The sequence below is a fragment of the Bemisia tabaci genome, chromosome 10 (genome assembly GCF_918797505.1).
Source record: "Bemisia tabaci chromosome 10, PGI_BMITA_v3".
NCBI classification, from domain to species: domain Eukaryota; kingdom Metazoa; phylum Arthropoda; class Insecta; order Hemiptera; family Aleyrodidae; genus Bemisia; species Bemisia tabaci.
The window spans coordinates 7,681,535-7,701,878 of NC_092802.1; the positions used below are offsets into that span (position 1 = coordinate 7,681,535).

Genomic DNA, 20,344 nt, shown 5'->3' on the forward strand with positions numbered 1-20,344 from the left:
TAGACATAGATGACATAGGTTAAAAGGCGGAGCGTGATTGGTCGGCTATGTCTTATCGCTGCTTTATCGTGCCTTTGTCAGGTGGAATGGACGACATACCGTCGGAAACTTAAGAGGTGCCTTTAACTCGTCGAGAGTTCCACCCGACATAGGCACGATAAAGCAGCGATAAGACATAGCCGACCAATCACGCTCCGCCTTTTAACCTATGTCACCTATGTCTCCCGAATAAACACAAAATTTCAACAATCAGGCTGCAGGGCCCTTTACTTCTAGTCTGCCGTACTACGGAAGAACGCCGTATGAACATTCGAGAGTTGCCGCATTTCCTTCGACAAAATGTTTATTTTTGAGGAAAGTTAAAAATATTTTCCCTTGAAATTTCGTACCAAAAGGTTTCGCTCGTAGGTGAAATTGCGTACAAAATTATCTGAAAAATCGAAAGGAAAATATTCGTATTCCAACCAATTTAATATTCCATACCAGGAAATTCGTGTTTTATCAAAGGAAATTTGGCAACACCTGGAGGTTCATACGGGGTTTTTCCTTGGCACGGCAGTAATTTCATCCAGTGTATCTGGATATTTCACGGAAAAGTGATTTCTCAAAAATAAATATTTCATCGTGGGAAGTTTGACAACATTCAAATGCTTTTACTGCGCTTATCCTTAACATGGCAGAATAAATGCCTCTCCACTCGACTGATGCTCAAGCCTTTATCATAATTGGACCGTTGTGTGGCTCTAATATTCTGGCACTAATAAACGGTGAAGCGTTGTGTCTCAGCATTTTCAACATAATTTTTCCATTTTTTTCTTCTTCTTTTTTTTCATATTTTCCTCCTCTTCATTTGGAGCAGGAAACGCGCTGAGTATTGTCGGGAAAAGGAATTTCAACAATTTCATCCATATGAATGAGATTTTTCCAACTCGGAGGCTTTCCGCGGAATCGCCCGTCTCATTTTGAGTGTGTTTCATTCGGTTGTTGATAATGAAAAATTCCCGTATGTTTCAGCACCGATACAAAAATATTATCATGGCTACTCGCAAACAAGTGGAATAATTTGTAGCCCGGTCAAAATTAAAATAGTTGTTTAACGCCCACCAACTCCAAACGCTTCGTAACGATTTCGCGGTGTTTCCGGCGGTCTAGAAAACCTGAAAAGGTAATGTGCTGGTTACACGCTCAAATTTCCATCAACTTCCGATCAAATGGTGACTGGTGCGCACCATCTACCATCAAATTTCTGCGGCCTGCACAAATTTGATGGTAGATACTGGAGCTGTGAAGCTCATCCTCCATCTGATTTCCACACAATCGTGCTTGTTTCATGCTTATTTCAATCAACACGCTGTTTTAATTAATATTACTCATCAATCTAGATAACTCTCGACCGCCATCTTGGTCATCATTTTGATCGGAATTTGACGGAAATTTGAGCGTGTAACCAGGCCATAAGGAATTCTCAACGACCGAGACAAATCGTCGGGGAAAGTTTAAAACATTGGAGCGGAAATTACGGTCCGATGCCTGAGAAACTGCGAAATTTCCGGCCACGGTAAAATTCATAAGCACTACGGGTCAAACCTTTGTTATCCTATTATCGTGATTGAGAACTCAAATTATTTATTACCTGGTATTAATTCTTCAATCCTTTTTTTTAAATTTCACAGGTCTGCATCAAAAAAAGGTATTTGATAGGTTATTCCTTGACATTTTTTGGCGTCAAGTCCAAAAATGGAATTGATTTTTATCTGCATGTGCTAATTTGTTGAAAACATCATATTTCATTCAAAAGTGAGTATTTTTAGTGGAAAATTCAATTTTTCAGAAACTTGGAACATGATAGACGAAAACAAAGGTGATTTTTGGTTTTAGGAATCAATAATATAGCGAAAAGCATGTGTCAAATGGATCATATTTAGAAAAAAGAAACCAGCGCGATTACAATGCACTGGAAAAAAAACCACATTTAATCTAGAGTCTAGTCTCTTGAAAACATTGACAAGAAAAAATACTCTTGATTCAATCGGATTTTTGCTTGAATCAAACCGAAATCCGCTTAAATTAAGAGGCTTGGTTCGTGATTTAAGCTAGATTCTGATTGAATCAAAGGTACTTTTTCTTGTCGATGTTTTTAAGAGTCTGCGGGCTCTAGATCCAATGTGTGTTTTTTATTTTCTTTTTTCTTTTTCCCAGTGCGCTCAGCCAATAGGATCCCTGCATATCCCATTTGTCCTCTTTATCCATAGTTTTGTCTATACATTTCAATAATCGGATCGCTGTTATATCACCTATACTTTCTTGGACAGCAGATAAAACATCGAAATGCGATATATTTCATATGGTTAGGATTGGGGTATGTCTTGTCTCGTCGGGCCGACATACGTTAAAATTATAGAGTACCCATCTGCCACTCGGAGAAAGAGCGTCATACTTACAAAATTTTAACACGTATGTATTTGATAGACTAATACTTGCAAGTTGGAAAGAATAGTTGAAAGATTCTTACCTGAAACAAAAGAAATTCAGAACGGAATTAGAAGAAAATGAGGGAGCAGAAATTAGGTACAGAAACAAAAATATGTTAAAATTGGGAGAAACTTACGTTTTTCCATCCTTAAAAAGAACCGTGTTAAGCAGAAACGAACCAAACCACATAAGCTACTGCCAAATTTAATTGAGCTATTTAAAGTTTTCAAAGAATCAAGAGTACTTTTTCTTGTCGATGTTTTTAAGAGTCTGGACTCTAGATCCAAAGTGTTTTTTTTTTTTTTTTTTTTTCCAGTGTGTTCTCAAAATCGTGCAACTTCTCCTTCTCTTTTAAAAATACTTATTATATATGTACAGTATTAGAATTTACACAATTATTTTTCTTTATAATTAACAGTTTTTTGGCGGGAAGCCAAAGGTATTCGCCACTTTGAGAGATTTTTTTCATAATTAAGGAGAAGTAACATTTGTACAGTAGTATAATCGCGCTGTGGTTCCTTTTTGCTAAATGCGATCCAAATGCACAACATAAATCAGCTACACGGTACACCGATAAACGATTTTCCGATTTCACCATTACTATACTAAAATTCCTGTTTCTACCAGAGTTGTACGTCATGTTTCCGAAAAATTCTAAGTTATTTAATTCTAATTAAGATTTCCAACCACAAGATTTACTTGGTATTCCTTCATAAGCATCCAGGGTCTCAAGCCTAGGACGGGTAAAGAGCCGAAAAAGCTCTGGTAACTTTTGTAGCGCTTCTGTATGGCTTAAACATTTCAATCCCTTGAACTTCTCCTCTACACCCCCCCACCCACCCCCTTACTGTAGCAGATTGACCACATGATGGTATCGCTTCCCACAGGATACTAAGACCGAGTTAATTAAAAACGCCTCCGTCAACTTTCAGTTGAGGAAACTGCTGCCAGAAAATAAAGACCTCCCCTTCATCTGAGTTTTAAAAAGATAAAGGTCGTTGACAAATGAGATCAATTCTCATGAAATAAAGTTCATAGTAATTAATTTTAAAAGTTGAAATAAAGATAGAAAAATAAATAAGATCAAATTTAATAATTTGAGTAAATAAACTAACCAAAACTAAAATTCAGATAAATCTTATACAAAATTTGTAAGCCCTAGTAACTTTTTCAATGATAATCAGACCACAGATATAAGCTAAAAGAACTACGATACCTCTACCATGGTGGTGGGTCATATTTACCATGGGCGGATTAATTGGAATTATTCTTGGTAATTCTTCTGTTGATGTCTGTTTGCATGACACTTATTTTGTTGTTGCTCATTTTTATTATGTTTTATCTATAGGAATTATTTTTGCTATTATGGGGGGCGGGGGTTATTTCTCCATGAAATTTGGGGTGGGATATCTTCTGCCATGTTACCGAGAGGATCAGTAAGTACGAAAGTGAAATTTTGAGAAAACGTGCTGAGCACCGTCTCGGCAGAGAATTTACCGAACAAATCTTTCCTGAAAAAAAAAAAAGTGTTCGGCTCAAGCATAATGATTCTTGAATTTGCCGCCGAGAATTTTCTTTTTCTCGATTGAGGCTGAATTTTTCTTGATTCAAGAAATAAATATATTGAGTTACGCAAAAATGTAGTTTAGTTACATTAAGAGGCAAATTCCTAATTTAAGAAAAAATATGTTCTCGGCGGCAAATTTAAGATTCTTTTTTTTTTTCAGTGTCCGTTTCTCATGAAATTATCATCATTCAAATAGAGGCGCCAAATCTCTTCAGAGTACGCTTTCAATACCAATCTACACATTTTTCTGACGCACTGTTACGTAGTGCGCTCGGATTAACTTCAGCGGAGAATTTCCGCAGTAGCTAAAAAATCAGCGAGATAAAAGCAACTTTGACTTATATAATAAAGGCGCTTTAAGTGATATGAAAAAAAAAAAAAAAAAAAAAAAAAAAAAAAAACATTAGCTGCAGTTATTTGAACAAAAACCAGTGTGCGAGTGGTAATTTATAATTGTTTTTACCAAAATTAAAGCACTTCCAGAGTTGTCAGCAAAAGGGACCTCTGATACGAGTTTCAATTCACTGGACTCTGCGAATTCCAATTGTTGCAGCACCCGACACAGCGCCTTCGACATTGCATGGATACTTCAAACGCTACACCGTATGCACGATGTGCAAATTGCCTACACTGCGCCTGCGAGAATGAGCATCGTGTTTTGAGCTGAATGCACTTTGTTCGCCCGCAATCCACGGATCGTGCCATCGAGTATCTATACTATAAGCTTATTCACTGCTGCGCTAAGGAAGAACGCCGTATGAACCTTCAGGCGATGCCAAATTTATTTTGATAAATGAAGAATTTATTTAAAAAGTTGTGAAGATTTTTCTTTCGGTTTTTCAGACAATTTTGTTCTCAGTTTAATCTAAAATATCTGAATGTTTCAGAGAAAAATAAGCATGACTTTCTTTAAAATTAAGTGTTTAAGAGAAATTTGGAACCATTCGAATGTTTATACGGCGTGTTTCTTTAGCCCGGCCGTTCTGCAGGCCTGCATTCGAGAAGGCCCTCAAAAATTACATGGATATTTTTTCATACGACGTGTTTCTTTAGCACGGCCGTTCTGCAGGCCTGCATTCGAGAAGGCCCTCAAAAATTACATGGATATTTAGTGGTGGACAAATTTTAGTTGCAATTACATAAAAAAGGGTTTTTTTTTCAAGATGGCAGAACGTACTATATTCTGCATGCTTGCATGGTGGCGTTTTGGTTGCACAAAACACACATCTGAGGGTTAGACATTAGCAGAAAAGGGTATTTTACTGGAACAGCAATAAGAGCAGCTTTCTCACGGAATAATGTACGCTTACTGCAGTTTGGTTTGAAAGGACGTCGAGATTACTAATTAACGCACTCACCGCTTTCTCGAATAGATCTCGTTTTTGTTGTATAAATAAGGCTAATTTTTCTGTTTAAGATTGATCAGTCAAAACTAAATCAAACGAATTTGAAGGAAACTCGATTTCGAAGATGCGGACGTTACGGTTTTCTTTGGTAAAACGGCAGTCTTATCTGCTGTTAAATTCACCCTTTACCGCGTCTGGTGCGGCAACACGACACGAAGCTCTTGAAAACCCTTCGAAAGCTCCAAAATTAACCGTCCATCGCTTGCGGACGCAGCAGAGGGCACATTTTTGGTCGGCGGTGTAATTCTGCGAACAATTAACGAGCACGCGTACATACTTCATGATGCGAATGGGAAAATTCCTCGGGCAGTTCGTGGAAATCGCTCAGCCTATATTTGGAGCTTATATTGACAGGAAATTTTACTGCGAGGCCGTAGAAGGTCGATTTCCTTTTTTGTGCAATACTCCCGTGGAGAGGGTTATAAATTGACGAGCACTCGGAGAGGAATGAATCTGAGTTAGGTTAGGTTAGGTTAGGTCGCCGTCTGCGGGCTGATTATTGGAATTGATACACAAAACGATAGACAGAAAAGACTAAGATCAAATGGAGGCATCCTGTCGTTGCAAGCGAATAGTTGCAATGGACCACTAGACAAGGTACGAAGTTAAGCATTCTGATACATGTTTCCTGACCAAAATTTTACGTAAAACACGATTTGCGCAACGAAAATTACTGAAATCAATTCCTTACTAAGATATTGAAAGCTTCTTGACGCGTGAATTCAAACCTCCCGCTCTTGAAAACTCAATGGTCTACGAATCACCTTAAGGTGATTCGATGGACGCTATATTTTATGTCAGAACGAAATGCGATATATTGCATCGATTAGTTCCATTTTTTCAGATTCTCGTCGTTTACCTCGTATTTTGAGATCGCAATTCTGTTGTCAGGAGACTAAAGAATTCACTAACAAACTCTTATTATTTGGCGCCACAAGCAGCCAGGAGTATAGTTGGGATTGCAATACTTTTTCTCAGCGGGTAACCAGAAACACTCAAAAGAATCAGTCTTAAGCAATGTGACATTCCAGCTAAGATGATCTTCGGCATGCACGAGGTTCCAACAGACCCGCAGCAGTCCAAACACTTGAGCCGAGAGGCGGCGAAAAGTGAAAGGCAAATAAGCAGAAATAAAGCGTCATCATTGAATAACCCGACTAAGGCCAAAGTTTTCGCCGCTGCTCTTTTCAAGCTGCACCAAAGGCGGAAAAACAAGCGCCAAGTTTTAACAGCTTTTGATTTTAAACGGACTTGAGGGGCTCTCATCAAAACTTGAGACACAGCGAAATAAACCGTCGGGCCGAGGAGGAGAGGAAATAAGAGGAGAGGAAAAAGTTTTTTAACTTTCCAGCGCCTCTCCAAGGTGACTTGGCCGTCGGCCACTACGGATGAACCGATCGATATTTGGATTGCATTTTGCAAAAAGGAACCACTAGCATTGCAATGTTGCTAAGATTGTGCAACTTCTTTTGTCTTGAAGGAAAACCCCGATTATCCATTAATAGTTTCTATTTTACTCGCTAAAAACTGTAAATTTAAGACAAAAATTACCATTTAAATTTCATAGTTTTTCACGATTTCCGCAATTTTATTGCAAAAGATGAAGTTGCACAATCTTAGCATCATTGCAATGCTAGTGGTTCCTTTTCGTAAAAGCAATCCATTTGCCCCGACCTTTCTTGAGAATCAGCATTACTCTGGTCATCAAAGGCGTGAAAGCTCGATTATGTCAGGAGACTAAAGTATTCACTCACCAATTTTGACATACAAATTCAACTTAATAAAGGCGTGGTTTTTGTAGAGGAAAAATATCGCTTTAGATACTAAGATCGAAACTGCACTGGAATGCGATATTTTTCTTCTAAAAAAACCACGTCTATATTACGTTGAATTTGTATGTCAAAATTGGTACGTGAATTCTTTAGTCTCCAAACAACAGAATTGCGATCTTAAAATTCGAAAAAAATGAAAAGTAGCTGAGAAAATGGAACCAATCGATGCGATACATGGCAAGTCGTTCTGACACAAAATATAGCGTCCATCGAATCAAATTAATACTGTAGAATGCGGCAAAGTTGCTACCTCATTTTTGCTAAAATTGTCAGTTAGGCGCTATCGTACCTTAGGCATCAATATGTAATTCCATTTTGTATCTCAGAGCACTGGTGGATCCATAGCAAAGTGGCAACGTTGTTTTTCTCTATTTAAACCTATAGCAATGTATCGATTCTTGGAGGGACCAGGTGCTTCGACTTAAATCGATTATTAAACATAGGTTTAAATGGACGAAATTCGGAGTTGCCAAATTGACGGATCCGCTTCTGTCTCTGAGTTGGCGCCCGGTGTCGAATCGAAATCCCCAGCCGCACTTACATCAATTCGCTCACAGTCCAGAGGCGAGACGCGAAAGATCGATGATCTATTATCGATAAATCCCCATTTGAAGCCGTGGTAAAGAATCGATTACTACGGCGTTCGTTGCGAACACCCTGTTAATCGATCTTTTTCCATAGGTTTAAATGGCGGATCAATCGATCTATCGCAAAGCACGCCACGCCTCTGACACAGTCGTGCATACTTCGTAGGAGCATAACATTTGAAAACATCGATTTTGACATTCAACTTGAGAGTGCGGTTCGGAAGCGTGGGTCCAGTGGCGTGGCGTGAATAATCGATTATCGATAGTTCCCCCATTTGAATCCGTGGTAAAGAATCGATCATTAAGATGTTCGCTGCGAACACCCTGATAATCGATCTTTTTTCATAGGTTTAAATGGCATAACAATCGATACATCGCAATTCACGCCACGCCACTGATACGCAGATCACTTGAGCATACTGAACTGGTGCTCACAAGCGGAAAACTGCCAGTAAGATACAGCGAGACCTCATTGACGAAGTTTAGGAGACTCGACTACATTCGTACATACAATTCAACAACTTCGCTTGAAACTTCGCCCCGGGGGGACCGGTGGAGGGGGGGGGGTGTCTAAGTTCCTCGCTGCGACGCTAGTCGACGGCAATGCGCTTGTTAGCCCGAAGTTGCCAACTTCCGAGTATAATTCTTTCTTGGGACTTGCTGCGAAAGTTCGAGGAATCAGCGCCGTGGCGTGCTTTGCGATGTATCGATTGATCTGTCATTTAACCTACGGAAAAGGATCGACAAACAGAGTGTTCACAACGGACGCGTTATGATCGATTTTTTACCATAGCTTCGAATGGGAAATATCGATCTTCGATTATTCACGCCTTGGGAGGGATGAGACTGGGGTTACGGTAGGAGTGAAGTTGTGTGGGATCTCGCTCCGAGATCAAGCTAATTGTTAGCGAATTTTCTGTCGAAACTGGAATTGACCACAAGACAAGGGTCGGGTTTAAGTATTCTGATGACGGTTCCTCTTGGAAATTTCACGTAGAACACGATTCGCGCGACGAGAATAGTTGCTGTTAACTCCAAACCAAGATAATTTATTTGGCGTTGGTTACCAAAAAGCTGGCGCTCGAAGGGCCCAAACCTAACCTAACCTATCGATTTCGATAATAATCAGCCCGTTGGGAATAGGTTGCCATTTGTTTTTTCAAAAAAATTGTGTTGTTTTTTGCATAGGAATGGGGGTCTCAAAACGTCCTACCTTTCAAGCGATTTTACTCTTCCCTATACCTATTCAGGGTGTCCAGCAATTTTCAAAAAATAAATTCCCTGACGTTTCCTTGATTTCCCTGACAAAAATGGCTAAAAACCCGATGGGAAAGGTTTAAATTCCCTCACACTTCCTAGACAAAAAGGAAAAATATTCCAAATTATTCGACGCGTTTGAACTCGTTAGATGTAGGTAAAAATGTTTTTCATGTTTTAGGAGATAAGTAGAGGCAAATATAGGGCGCCTAAACTTAAGCGAGATATTTTTTAATCATTCTTAGAATATAAAAGACATGCATCAGCAGAAATTCTGGTGGAAATTTTGTTAGAAATCTCGGCAAGAGAAAACTCCACGAAACAATTTCCGAAAAATCCGTGTTTTTCGATTTCCCTAACGTTTCCCTGACACGAGAATAGCTTGCAAGATTAAATTCCCAGCCATGCCGAATTTTCGCAGATTCCCTGATGCTTTCACTGATTTTCCTGACACCCAAAAAAATTCCCCGACATTTCCCGGTCGCTAGACACCCTGTTTTATCAGCTGTTTTTACCTATACTTTTTGTTTCCATACTGTCGTGTTTTAATTTCTCGTACCTATCTTCATTTCTGGAGTTACTGCTCTCTCCGGTAACATGGCAGTGAGAATGAATCTCAAATGAAAAATGTCCAACTTGTATCAGAGGTCCATTTGGCAACGCTGCTGTGCGCGGCGGTAAAGACTCAAAACGATCACAACTAACGCAACCCCGTCGTCATGTCCGTAGGTTCGGGCGCATTGCACAGTCACTGCATGTGGCCTAAAACACGGCGTCGCTCCCGATACGATCGAACTCCTCCCGTAACTCCTGACAAATTATTGAACCTTTGCTCTTTGAGTTGATTTTGACCCTCTTTCCATTCCACCCGAGTAAAGTGGAATGGCGCCAAACGGGTAAAAATGGACCATGTTTAGCAGTAAGGAACCAAGCCACATCAGCTATTGCCAAATTTAGCTGAGCAGTTTAATTTTTCACAAGAGAAGGTTTGAAGGAAGATTCTTTGAAAAATTCAGAGGAATTTGCTGCGTACCATGCAGAAAATTCACGGAAATTTGCACAAAAATCCGCACAACCGTTTCCATGTGAAAAATTAAATTGACCGATTAAATTTGGCAATAGCTGATGTGGCTTGCTTCTTTTCTGCTTAATGCGGTCTATTTTAACTTGGTTGGGTCCAATTGGACGTACTTCTACCAAACGGAACTATGTGCATTAAGAAGCCCTGAGGTCCATAAGAATATATTCATGACAGGGCTCACATCATGATGCACATAGTTCCGTTTGGCAGAAATACGTCTAATTTTGAGTTCCTCTTCGGAAGTTAAAACTCATTCAAAAACATTCTATCCATGCTGCGAGCTGATTGTTGAAATAGAGTTGAATAGAGAAAGATGACAAAAAGGATATGGAGGGATTCTATTGGTGGAAGAGAGTGGCTGCAATGGACAGACGAGGTAGGTAATATACTAACCAACGGCAACCCACGAGAGACCCGATAGTTAGTCCATCATTTTCTCCCTTAGTCTAAAGGAACCACCCATTTCAACCAATAAGATCGCTCCATACTCCCTATATCTTCTTTGTCAATAGTTTGGTCTATCATTTCAATAATCAGTTCACTGGGGTGGAATTGCTGGAATCAATGATTTGACCACAATGACTTTATTTTACTGGAAGAAAAGCGTTCGTTACCGTCCACGGCGGGCTTAGACGGAAATTGTGGCGTTGGGTGCAGAAAGCGCATTTCTCGGTTGCGGTGTTTCAGAATCTCCAGCGCTAATTGGACTGCATTTTGCAATTTGGACCTGCAAATTCTGGCTCATCTGAAAAAACACTTATGTGCACGGGAAAATTAATGGCACATACATTGTTTTTGAACCGGGCCAGAATTTATAGTTCTTAATTGCAAAATGTAGTCCAATTTATCCTTTAGAGAGGAAACTATTCGGAAATTTTTCTGAAATTTTACGTTCACAGCACTGTTCAATCAAAAAGAATATTCATCAAGAATCACAACGAATTACATGCATTAGCTTTCACCATATCGGATGAAACGTTGGCGAAGATTTTGAGGCTCTGCAACCAAGAGATGCCCTTTCTACACCTGGAGATTTAATCTTCATGAAAACTAAGAATATGAAATTTCACGCGGTATTTCATTACATTCTCCGTGAAATGTCAATAAAATATGAAACATCGAAAAGTTGAAATTTAAGGTTATTCATCTCGAACTTTCAGCTACATCCCGATGTTTTATCGACGTAAACTGCCGCGCTAAGGAAGGACGTCGCATGAGCCTCCAGACGTTGCCATATTTCCTTCGATAAAAACAGAATTTACTCGGAAAATTGTGAATTTTTTTTTCCAAAAATTTCAGATAATCATGTACGTAATTAATCTAAAACATCTTAAAAAATCCCGGGAAAATATGCATAAATTTCGTCAAAAATACATGTTTTATCAAACGAGATTCGGCATTTCACAAATGTTCATGCGGCGTTCTTCCTTAGCACAGCAGTACAGCACTGAGAAAAAACTATGGCTTATAAACCTATTAGAGGTAAATATGGAACACCACTAATAGTAGTACCTCTACATATAATAATAGCACATACACCTTAGTTATGGTACGGGGTACCTTAATTAGGTACAGAGACCTTAGTATGGTTCACAGACCGAGAATCATTAGTTTATTTACGACTATTATAGGTGTTCCATATTTACCTCTAATAGGTTTATAAACCATAGTTTTTTCTCAGTGAGGGGTGTAGAAAGTTCTTAGCCTTCCCGTTTTTATTCCTCCTTTTCTTCCTCCTTTTCTCCGTACTTTTTTCTTCAGGCGAACGGGGAAGGGATGCACGTCCCCTATGCCCCTCCCCACTTGGATCTGCCGACGATCGAACTTTGACCAAAGCTATACCTGAATTTCTAAAGGAAAAATATTCACAGCTTTCCTAGAAAATAAATTGGTATTTTAAAGCGGAAAGTTTGGCAACGCTTGAATGTTCAGACAGTTCCCTTTCATTGTTTTGGACCCGTGAGGTCGTGAGGTGTCTTCATCTCAATAAAACAAAGGCCCTTGCGCACACTGCCGTGATAAGGAAAAACGCCGTATGAGCCTTCGGACGTCGCCAAATTTCCATCGATAAAATACGAAGATCCTCGAAAACTTATGGATATTTTTTTACCAATTTTTTACAGGATTTCAATCGCAATTTAACCTATAGTATCTCAAAATTTCAAAAGGAAATATTCATAATTCTCCTGAAAAATTAACATTTTACTGGAGGAAATTTGGCAACTCTTAAATGCTCATACGGCGTTTTTCCTTAACACGGCAGCGTACCTGGCTAATAATGTTTACGAAGGAATCCCTTCCTCCCTTTGTTCCGAAAAATTCGAATTTTCCAGAACTTGATAACAAGGAAAAAGTTTCTAAATTACATACTAATTGCAAGAAGGGTGAGTAGGGGGAGGGGGAGGGGTTGTTTGTGGTGGCTACAGACCAAGATTATAAAAGAGTAACCCCACCCCTAAAGTTCTATCAGTGTGGGTTCAGTGAGTGAAGTGGTTCAATGGGTGATAAGGTCAGTGGGTCAGTGGTGTAGTGGATTAGTGGTGTAGTGGATTAATGGTGCAGTGGATTAATGGTGCAGAGCAGTGCAGTGCAGTTAGCAAATGGAATCGCAAGATGAGTTTAGCTCCTACTATGTGAGTATGATAGTTTTTTCATACCTCCTATCCTCATAATATTTAAACTGTATACTTATCAGTTTTTAAATTTTGAAATTTATATTACTTAGTTTTCTGAGATTTTTATTCTTCAAATTTTAAAATTGGTTTTTTTCTATTTTCTATTTCTACTTTTGAAATTTAAAATTTTTAATCGTTGAATTTTTTTTTTTTTTTTTAGTTCAGTTTGGTTATTCTATTTCAATTTTTTATTTTTATAGTCGTGCCTATTTCATGATATCATGAATTTCTGAAAATGAATTTTTTTTTTTGAATGAATCCTTATAATTCATATGATTTCTTCGAAGAAAGAAATTATCAATTTACAATGATTCATATTATTTTTCCAACTTTTCTGGACTGAGAGTAATGCTTTTGCATTGAGAATAACATCAAATTAGATGGTCGTACTTAAAGAATGCGTAGCTCTATCACAGCGTTTGGAAATTCCTAATTATAAATGGTGTTTGACTTTTTCCAAGAAAACCAGTCACATGTCTTCCACAAATTCTCTGCGAATATTTTAAAAAAAGAAGAAGATTCTCAGAAATTTAAAGAAAATTTGTTAATTAGGATTTGATTTAAAAAAAAAAAATAAAAAAATAAAAAAAAAAAAAAAAAAAAAAATGAGACATGATTAGCGATTTGCAACGTCAGAATCAGAGGTGTACATTTTTTACCTTCAGCCATCGATATGCTACTTACTACTAAAAAATAATTGCGCATAAGCTACAATATTGATTTAAATTGGATGTTTATTACATTTGTTTGCTTGATTTTTCTTTTTTTCCAGATCGGCAAACCTTATGAAATGGTTTCAACTAATTGTTTAAAGTTGGATTTTTATTCTCCTCTTCAAAAGCTGCATACTAACTTCCTGAATTGACAAAAGACATGGTCAGAGTGGAAGCTCCTTTTCAGCATATTGATCGTAAGTAAAATTGCTTTGCAGCACTTTCATTTTTCTCTCAAATATCATGCTAATTTTAATCTCCATGTTGATTTTATGTCCCTTTTTTTTGTTCTTCTTCAGATCGGCAAGAAACGAACACAGTGAAAACAGTCTCACGTTACTTTGTATTGATTTTGCTCTTTTTGCTTTTTTACTGGCTGGTAAACTGTTCAACTTTAATTCATTTTACTTTTCATACTTTGTTTACCTCAACTAATTTACTTTCGTTTATTTTATTTTCAGATCGGCAAGAAACGAGAATATTAGAAGCTGTTTTACTTCATTTTTTCACTATTGTCCACAAAGTCCTAGCATTGAGGAAGATCGAGTGATTTACAGGTACCAACGTGGAAGGTGCCATGATGTGCATTAATTTGAATGGTGAAGAAACACCGCCTTCTTGCTATGTACCTAGCAGTGTTGTCTGAATGGGCAATGTACTCCTTTACGATAGGACGTAAAAATAAGGTAGTTGAATGGATCTTTTTAGATTTTTAATTACTTGTAATTTCGTAAGAAGTAATAGAAATGTTGGTATTAATGCACTAGAAAGTACCCGTACAATTTGAATTGGACTGCATTTTACAATTTGGAACTATAAAGTCTGGCTCTTCTGGAAAAACACTTCTGTGCAGAGGGAAACTAATGGCACATACGTTGTTGTTAAACCGGGCTACCATTTATAGTTCCAAATTGCAAAATTCAGTCCAATTAATCTACAATTGAAAAATACATTAAAATTACTGATTAATTGCTCATGAAAAACAGTAGAAGAAAAAAGGACAAAAATAGAGAAAAATTAATTGCATTATTTTCCAAATGATATTAATGATTTTCAGATTTTTTACTATAGTACTTTTAGATAGTGTCAGTTTTGACAAGTTCATTCAAAGTGAATAATACAATTTTTTCGCTAAAGTTTTTATTTTCGAGTTAGGTTAATCTCTTGACTAATCATTCCATTTTTTTATTTCTTAGTTTGTTTCAGGTCTGCCGAAAATGCACCTTTACAGTATGCATGCTGAATGCCAACCGGTGCAATCAATTTTCAGTGATTTATGGAACCAAAATAGTAAAAACTACAATGTGCATCGATGCGGGTGATGATGTCACTCATTGTGCTTTCTAAAAGGCGATGTGCCCCCTCAAAGTGGATGTGAAACATTTCGTGGAAGATTTTCTATAATTTTAAATTATAATTAATGGTATAAAATTTAACAGAGATTTTGGCATAACTAACCAAGAGACGTACTTCTATGAAACGAAACTATGCGCACTATGACATGAGCCCTGTTATGCACATATTCTTATGGGTCTTAGGAATCATGTCCTAGTGCACATAGTTCTGTTTGACAGAAAGACGTCCAGTTGATCTGCATTTGAAATACGTCCAGTTGGTCTACATTTGAAAAATACATTAAAATCCCTGATTAATTGCTCATGGAGTCCATAGCGGAAGAAAAAAGGAAGCATGACAAAAATGGAGAGAAATTGCATTCAATTTCACATAATTGGACGTATTTCTGCCAAACGGAACTGTGTGCACTAAGACATGAGCTCTAAGACCTATAAGAATATGTGCATAACAGAGCTCGTTTCATAATGCACATGGTTCCGTTTGATAAAGATCGTCCAATTATGTGAAATTGAATGCCATTTAATGTCCGTCCAATGCCCTCCAATTAATGAATACCATATGAGAGAATATTTGAAAGTATCAGATTCGACAAGATAATTTGGCATAAACAATCAAATTTTCCCGCTAAAGTTTTCAATTTCTAATTAGGTTAAGCTCCAACTAATCATTTCTATTTTTTTATTCTTAGTTTGTTTCAGGTCTGCAAAAAACGAAAAAAATGTTCCGGATTGAGGACGGAAGTAGTGCCCTCCAGCATGTGTACTTGTTGTGTAAAATATGAGTAGTGTGAACTATCTAAAGTGAAAATTTAAGGGGATTCGACGGACGCCAGTTTTTGTGTCCGTGCAACGTGCGATATATCGCATCGATTCGTTCCATGATTTCAGCTACTTCTAATTTTTATTTCCAATTGTGAGATCGCACCTCTGTTGTCGTGAGACTGAAGAATTCATTTACCAAATTTGACGAGGAAATTCAACGTAACAAAGGCGTGGTATTTTCACAGGAAAAATATCGCATTCGAGTGCAGTTTCGATAGCAGTATCGAATGCGATATTTTTCCTCTAAAAAAAACCACGCCTTTATTACATTGAATTTTTTGTCAAATTTTGGTACATGAATTCTTCAGTCTCATGACAACAGAAGTGCGATTTCAAAATTCGAAAAAAATGACATGTAGCTGAAATTATGGAACGAATCGATGCGATATATCCCATGTCGATCTGACACAAAAAATGGCATCCGTCGAATCACCTTAATGTTGAATTATTCAATCTATTTTAATTTCATTTTCTAAAATCTATTAAAATAATAATTAAAACAATAATATTTCAAACTTATTGCACAGCACTTAAATTAAAGGCCATCAGTTGTTTTAAAATATTTACATATACTTCCAGTTCTGCGTATAGTTCTCATGTATTACCATCAAACAATATTGTATTCAACTGATAGTAATTAAATTGCATTATGCAAAAAGGAATCGTCTTTCTGGTTCACTGTAGAAATAACATAAGTACCAAAAATACACTCGAATAGGTGATTTTTTAAAGAACCAGAAAAATTAGTTCCTTGTTGCGTTATGCACTTAAATTACTACAACTGAATGCAAACTTGTAGTTAGTGCTGCATGATGTGGTCCAAAGACAGTATGTAACTGCAATTAAAATTAAAATTTGGGAAAATAATAGTAAATTTCATTAGGGCGTGTTGCCTTGACAAAAATTTTGACAAGAGAGTACTGGACATTTTTATGCTAAAAGGAACTATATTTCATGCGAATCCCATGTACATAGTTCCTTCTAGGATAAATACGTCTCTAATGGATGATGATGGAACAGTGCTTTTAACTATACTGAGGACCTAATAATTGGATCACATTTTGCAATAAGGAACCACTATCTCTGGCTCTTCTATAAAAGCACATATTTGCATAGGGAAACCAATGACATGCATGTTGTTTCTAAAATGGGCCAGAAATGATGGTTCCTTATTTCAAAATAAAATCCAATTAGAAGTCTAGTAGGCAGTCTCGTCCCCTGTTGCAAATCATACTAATGATTCGTGATGTTTTCGTTTGTTTCAGGAGAAGCGGCTGAAGAAACGGGCTCGGGGGGAGGGGGTGGCTCGCTAAGGGAGGAGGTTCCCGGGGAAAGGGGGGGTTCGTGGGGTTGGGAAAGATCGCGGAGTAAGGTTTCCTGGGGGGAGGCTCCCGGGGAAAGGGGGGTCCGTGGGGTTGGTTGCGGGGTCGCGGAGTAGGGTTTCGGGGTTTTCCGGGGAGAGGGGGGTCCGTGGGATTCATGTAGGTTCGCGGAGTAGGGTTTCCAGGGGGGAAGGGGCCGCGGAATAGGATCACGGGGGGAGGAGTAGGGGTTTTTTTTTTTTTTTTTTTTTTTCTGCGACTGGCTTGCTGAGATCCTCCGGGGCGTTACGTCCCGGGGTCCGCCGTCGCCGGCAGGGGCGCCCGCCGGGACCCCGTGGGTCCGTTGGGCGTCCCCTGCCCCCGACCCCCCGCGAGGGGGGTCACTTTGCCCCCCCGCAAGGGGGGGCTTTTGACCCCCCTCGCGGGGGGTCGGGGGTGGGGGCGCCCAGCGGACCCTTATGGGGTCCCGGCGGGCGCCCCTCCGGCGACGACGGCTCCGGGGCGTTGCGCCCCGGAGGATCTCAGCAAGCCACGAACAGAAAAAAAAAAAAAAAAAAAAAAGGGAGGTGGTGGGAAAGGAACCGGGACGCCGGAAGCCGGGGTTGGGGGAGGCCGCCACCGTGCCGGGATCATCGCTACCGTACCAGGATCGTCGTACCGGGATCGTCGATTTTTTTTTTCTTTTCTTTTCTTTCTTTTCTTTTTTTTATTCTCTGTTGCAGGGATCATCGCCACCGTACCAGGATCGTCGTACCGGGATCGTCGATTTTTTTTCTTTTCTTTTCTTTTTTTTCTTTTTTTTATTCTCTGTTGCAGGTGCTGCTGCTGGACGCTGGTTCCCGCAACCGAAGGTAAGATACCTTTCTAATTATCCACATTAATCAGTTGTGGAGGGCACTTCTTCCGTCTTCTGCGGGCACTGCATTTTAGTAATGGAGGCTAGAAATGGAGCGTAGGTGAGTATTTTATTTTCTTTTCTCTCTTCCTTTCCTCTCTCCTACCCTCTCCCTTTTCTTTCCTTTCCTTTCCTTCTCCCCTCCCCCGTGGATTAGGGCTCTTGGCGATACCACGTTAAAAAAAACGCGCCGTAAGCTCTACCTCCAGGAGTAGTACCTGATCGGGCTCTTCTAAGGTGGTGTGGAAACGAGCTTGTCAATTCCCATTTTCCTTCCGAGTTGTGGATTTTAGCCACTAGTGATACAATGGAAATAATAATCAATGTCGTCGAAACTCGAGAATTGAATTTTCTTGAATTTCCACTCTTTATGTGGCAATGATTAAACGCGTGCCTCAACTGTAACGTTTAAAATACCTTCAATTATTTTTTATTTGCCGCAAGGAAAACTGTGCTTGAGGTTTGAAAATTTGCAGAGAGTTTCAATAGAATCAGTTAATTGGTTTTCTTTCAAAAAATAAACATGATTGGAGACTTGTACCGTCAAAATCAGAAAAACGCATTTTTCGATTTTGGCAATCAATGTGAGACCATCCAATATGAGGAACCAATATGAGGAATATGAATATGAAAACTCTTAGAAGCGCAATTTTTGTAGAGTTTGGTTGAATATTCGGATTTAGAGACTCTCTTCGCAGTCTTAAAGAATAAGTTGCAGATGGAGTAATACATTGTTCCATACGGAGAGGGGAAGGTACTATCTGAGACGAGCAGCTTTATAAACAGCTTTAGAGAGAGAAACAATTTGTAAAATTATGCATTTGCTGAGATACCAATAAAAAAAATATCAAGAAAAAAAAGAAAACAAGGAGTCAGCGGAAACAAGGCTAAAATACGTAAAATCCTACGAGACGTTGCGGTGTCTCACGACACGATTATCAACCGCTAAAAATAGTTAAGTACAAAAAAAAAAAAAAAAAAAAAAAAAAAAAAAAAAAAAAATTAAAATCAAACGAGACCAGCACGGTGTTACATGGTGATGGTATGAAAGACGGCCTTTCATGCCGGGCAGTCTTTCATACCATCACCATGTAACACCGTGCTGGTTTCATTTGATTTTAATTTCTTTTTTTCCTTTTTTTTTTGTACTTTACTATTTTTAGCGGTTGATAATAAGGTCGTAAGACACCGAAACGTCTCGTAGAATTTTACGTATTTTAGCCTTGTTTCCGCTGTTTCATTGCTTTCTTTCTACTGTTTCCGTTTTGGGCTGCCTGTGTATGTTTTTGTTCTAATATACAGCTTGGGCCAAACATAACCGAAACGTGTCTAGAACTTTTGAAAAAAAAAGAGATCCACCGTCTACTGCTCATTGCACCATTGTTAATTGTAATTTTATTAGGGGGGCTCATGTATTGGTAAGCAGGGGCTGATTGATGCGGCCACAGACCAACAGGTCACGAGGTAATAAAACCGAAACCCCACCCCTAAAGTTCCGTCAGTGTGGATGCTCTGCTGCCGTGCTAAGAAATGCCGTATGAACCTTCAGACGTTGCCATATTTTTATCAATGAAAACCTTTGCAGATTATTACAACTTTGAGATAAATTTGTGCCTAACTTAAGGTTAGTCAAAATCAAATGATTTTTCTTTCGTATTAGTTACTTTTTGCGGTGGAAAATTATTGTTACTCCTTACAATGATCTAATTCGGAAGTTTCTTTTATTAGATTTCGTTATATTTTCTACAGAATTGAACCGATTAATTTCAAAATCACGTAAGCACCAAACTCTATTTTGGTGGTAGATGGGTTGGTTTTTCGTTGTCCTCTCTAGTCAATCAATTATGTCCGATTTCAAAATAGCCGCCTAAAAATACGTAACTTTTTTGGAATTCAAGGATTGTCAAAAAAGCGAATAAAACGTGTTTTCTTGTTTTTCTCCCACTTGCAGTTTTGGCCCCACGGTGTCTACAAAACAGGCTGGCCGAAAATTAGTACCTTTACGGTACTTTTTCAGTACATTTCCAAGAAATTCAGTGCCTCCTCAACAGAAAAATTCAGCACTTTTTCAGTACTTCCATAATTGACGAAATTCGACAAATCTCAAGAATTTGAATTTCTCACTCAAATTGAGACAGTAATGACAACAGTAATTAGCTATCTCGAAGATATATATGTTTCATATTCTTAAGCTAAAAGTACTAAATTTGTATTTCCAAAGACGTGCTAATAAATATAAAAAAAAAGACAACAAACTAAAAAAATTCCGGACCTTCTTGCGGAATTTCCGCACTTGCTTCTGGACCACCTTTAGGAAATCAGTATTATTTCCGGGCTCTCCGGAAATTCTGGACTTGTCG

At 38.5% G+C, this 20,344-nt stretch overlaps 1 protein-coding gene and 1 long non-coding RNA gene across 2 annotated transcripts in view; one reads left to right on the forward strand and one right to left on the reverse strand.

Moving 5' to 3' along the window:
- Window positions 1-20,344, reverse strand: part of Oatp30B (Organic anion transporting polypeptide 30B) — a 170,680-nt gene that overhangs the window by 122,565 nt on the left and 27,771 nt on the right. The gene's annotated exons all lie outside the window — the stretch shown is intronic.
- Window positions 12,576-16,825, forward strand: LOC140225650 (uncharacterized). Its single transcript, XR_011900655.1, has 4 exons — window positions 12,576-12,835; window positions 13,650-13,787; window positions 14,052-14,276; window positions 14,787-16,825. It is a non-coding gene; the product is annotated as an uncharacterized lncRNA (long non-coding RNA).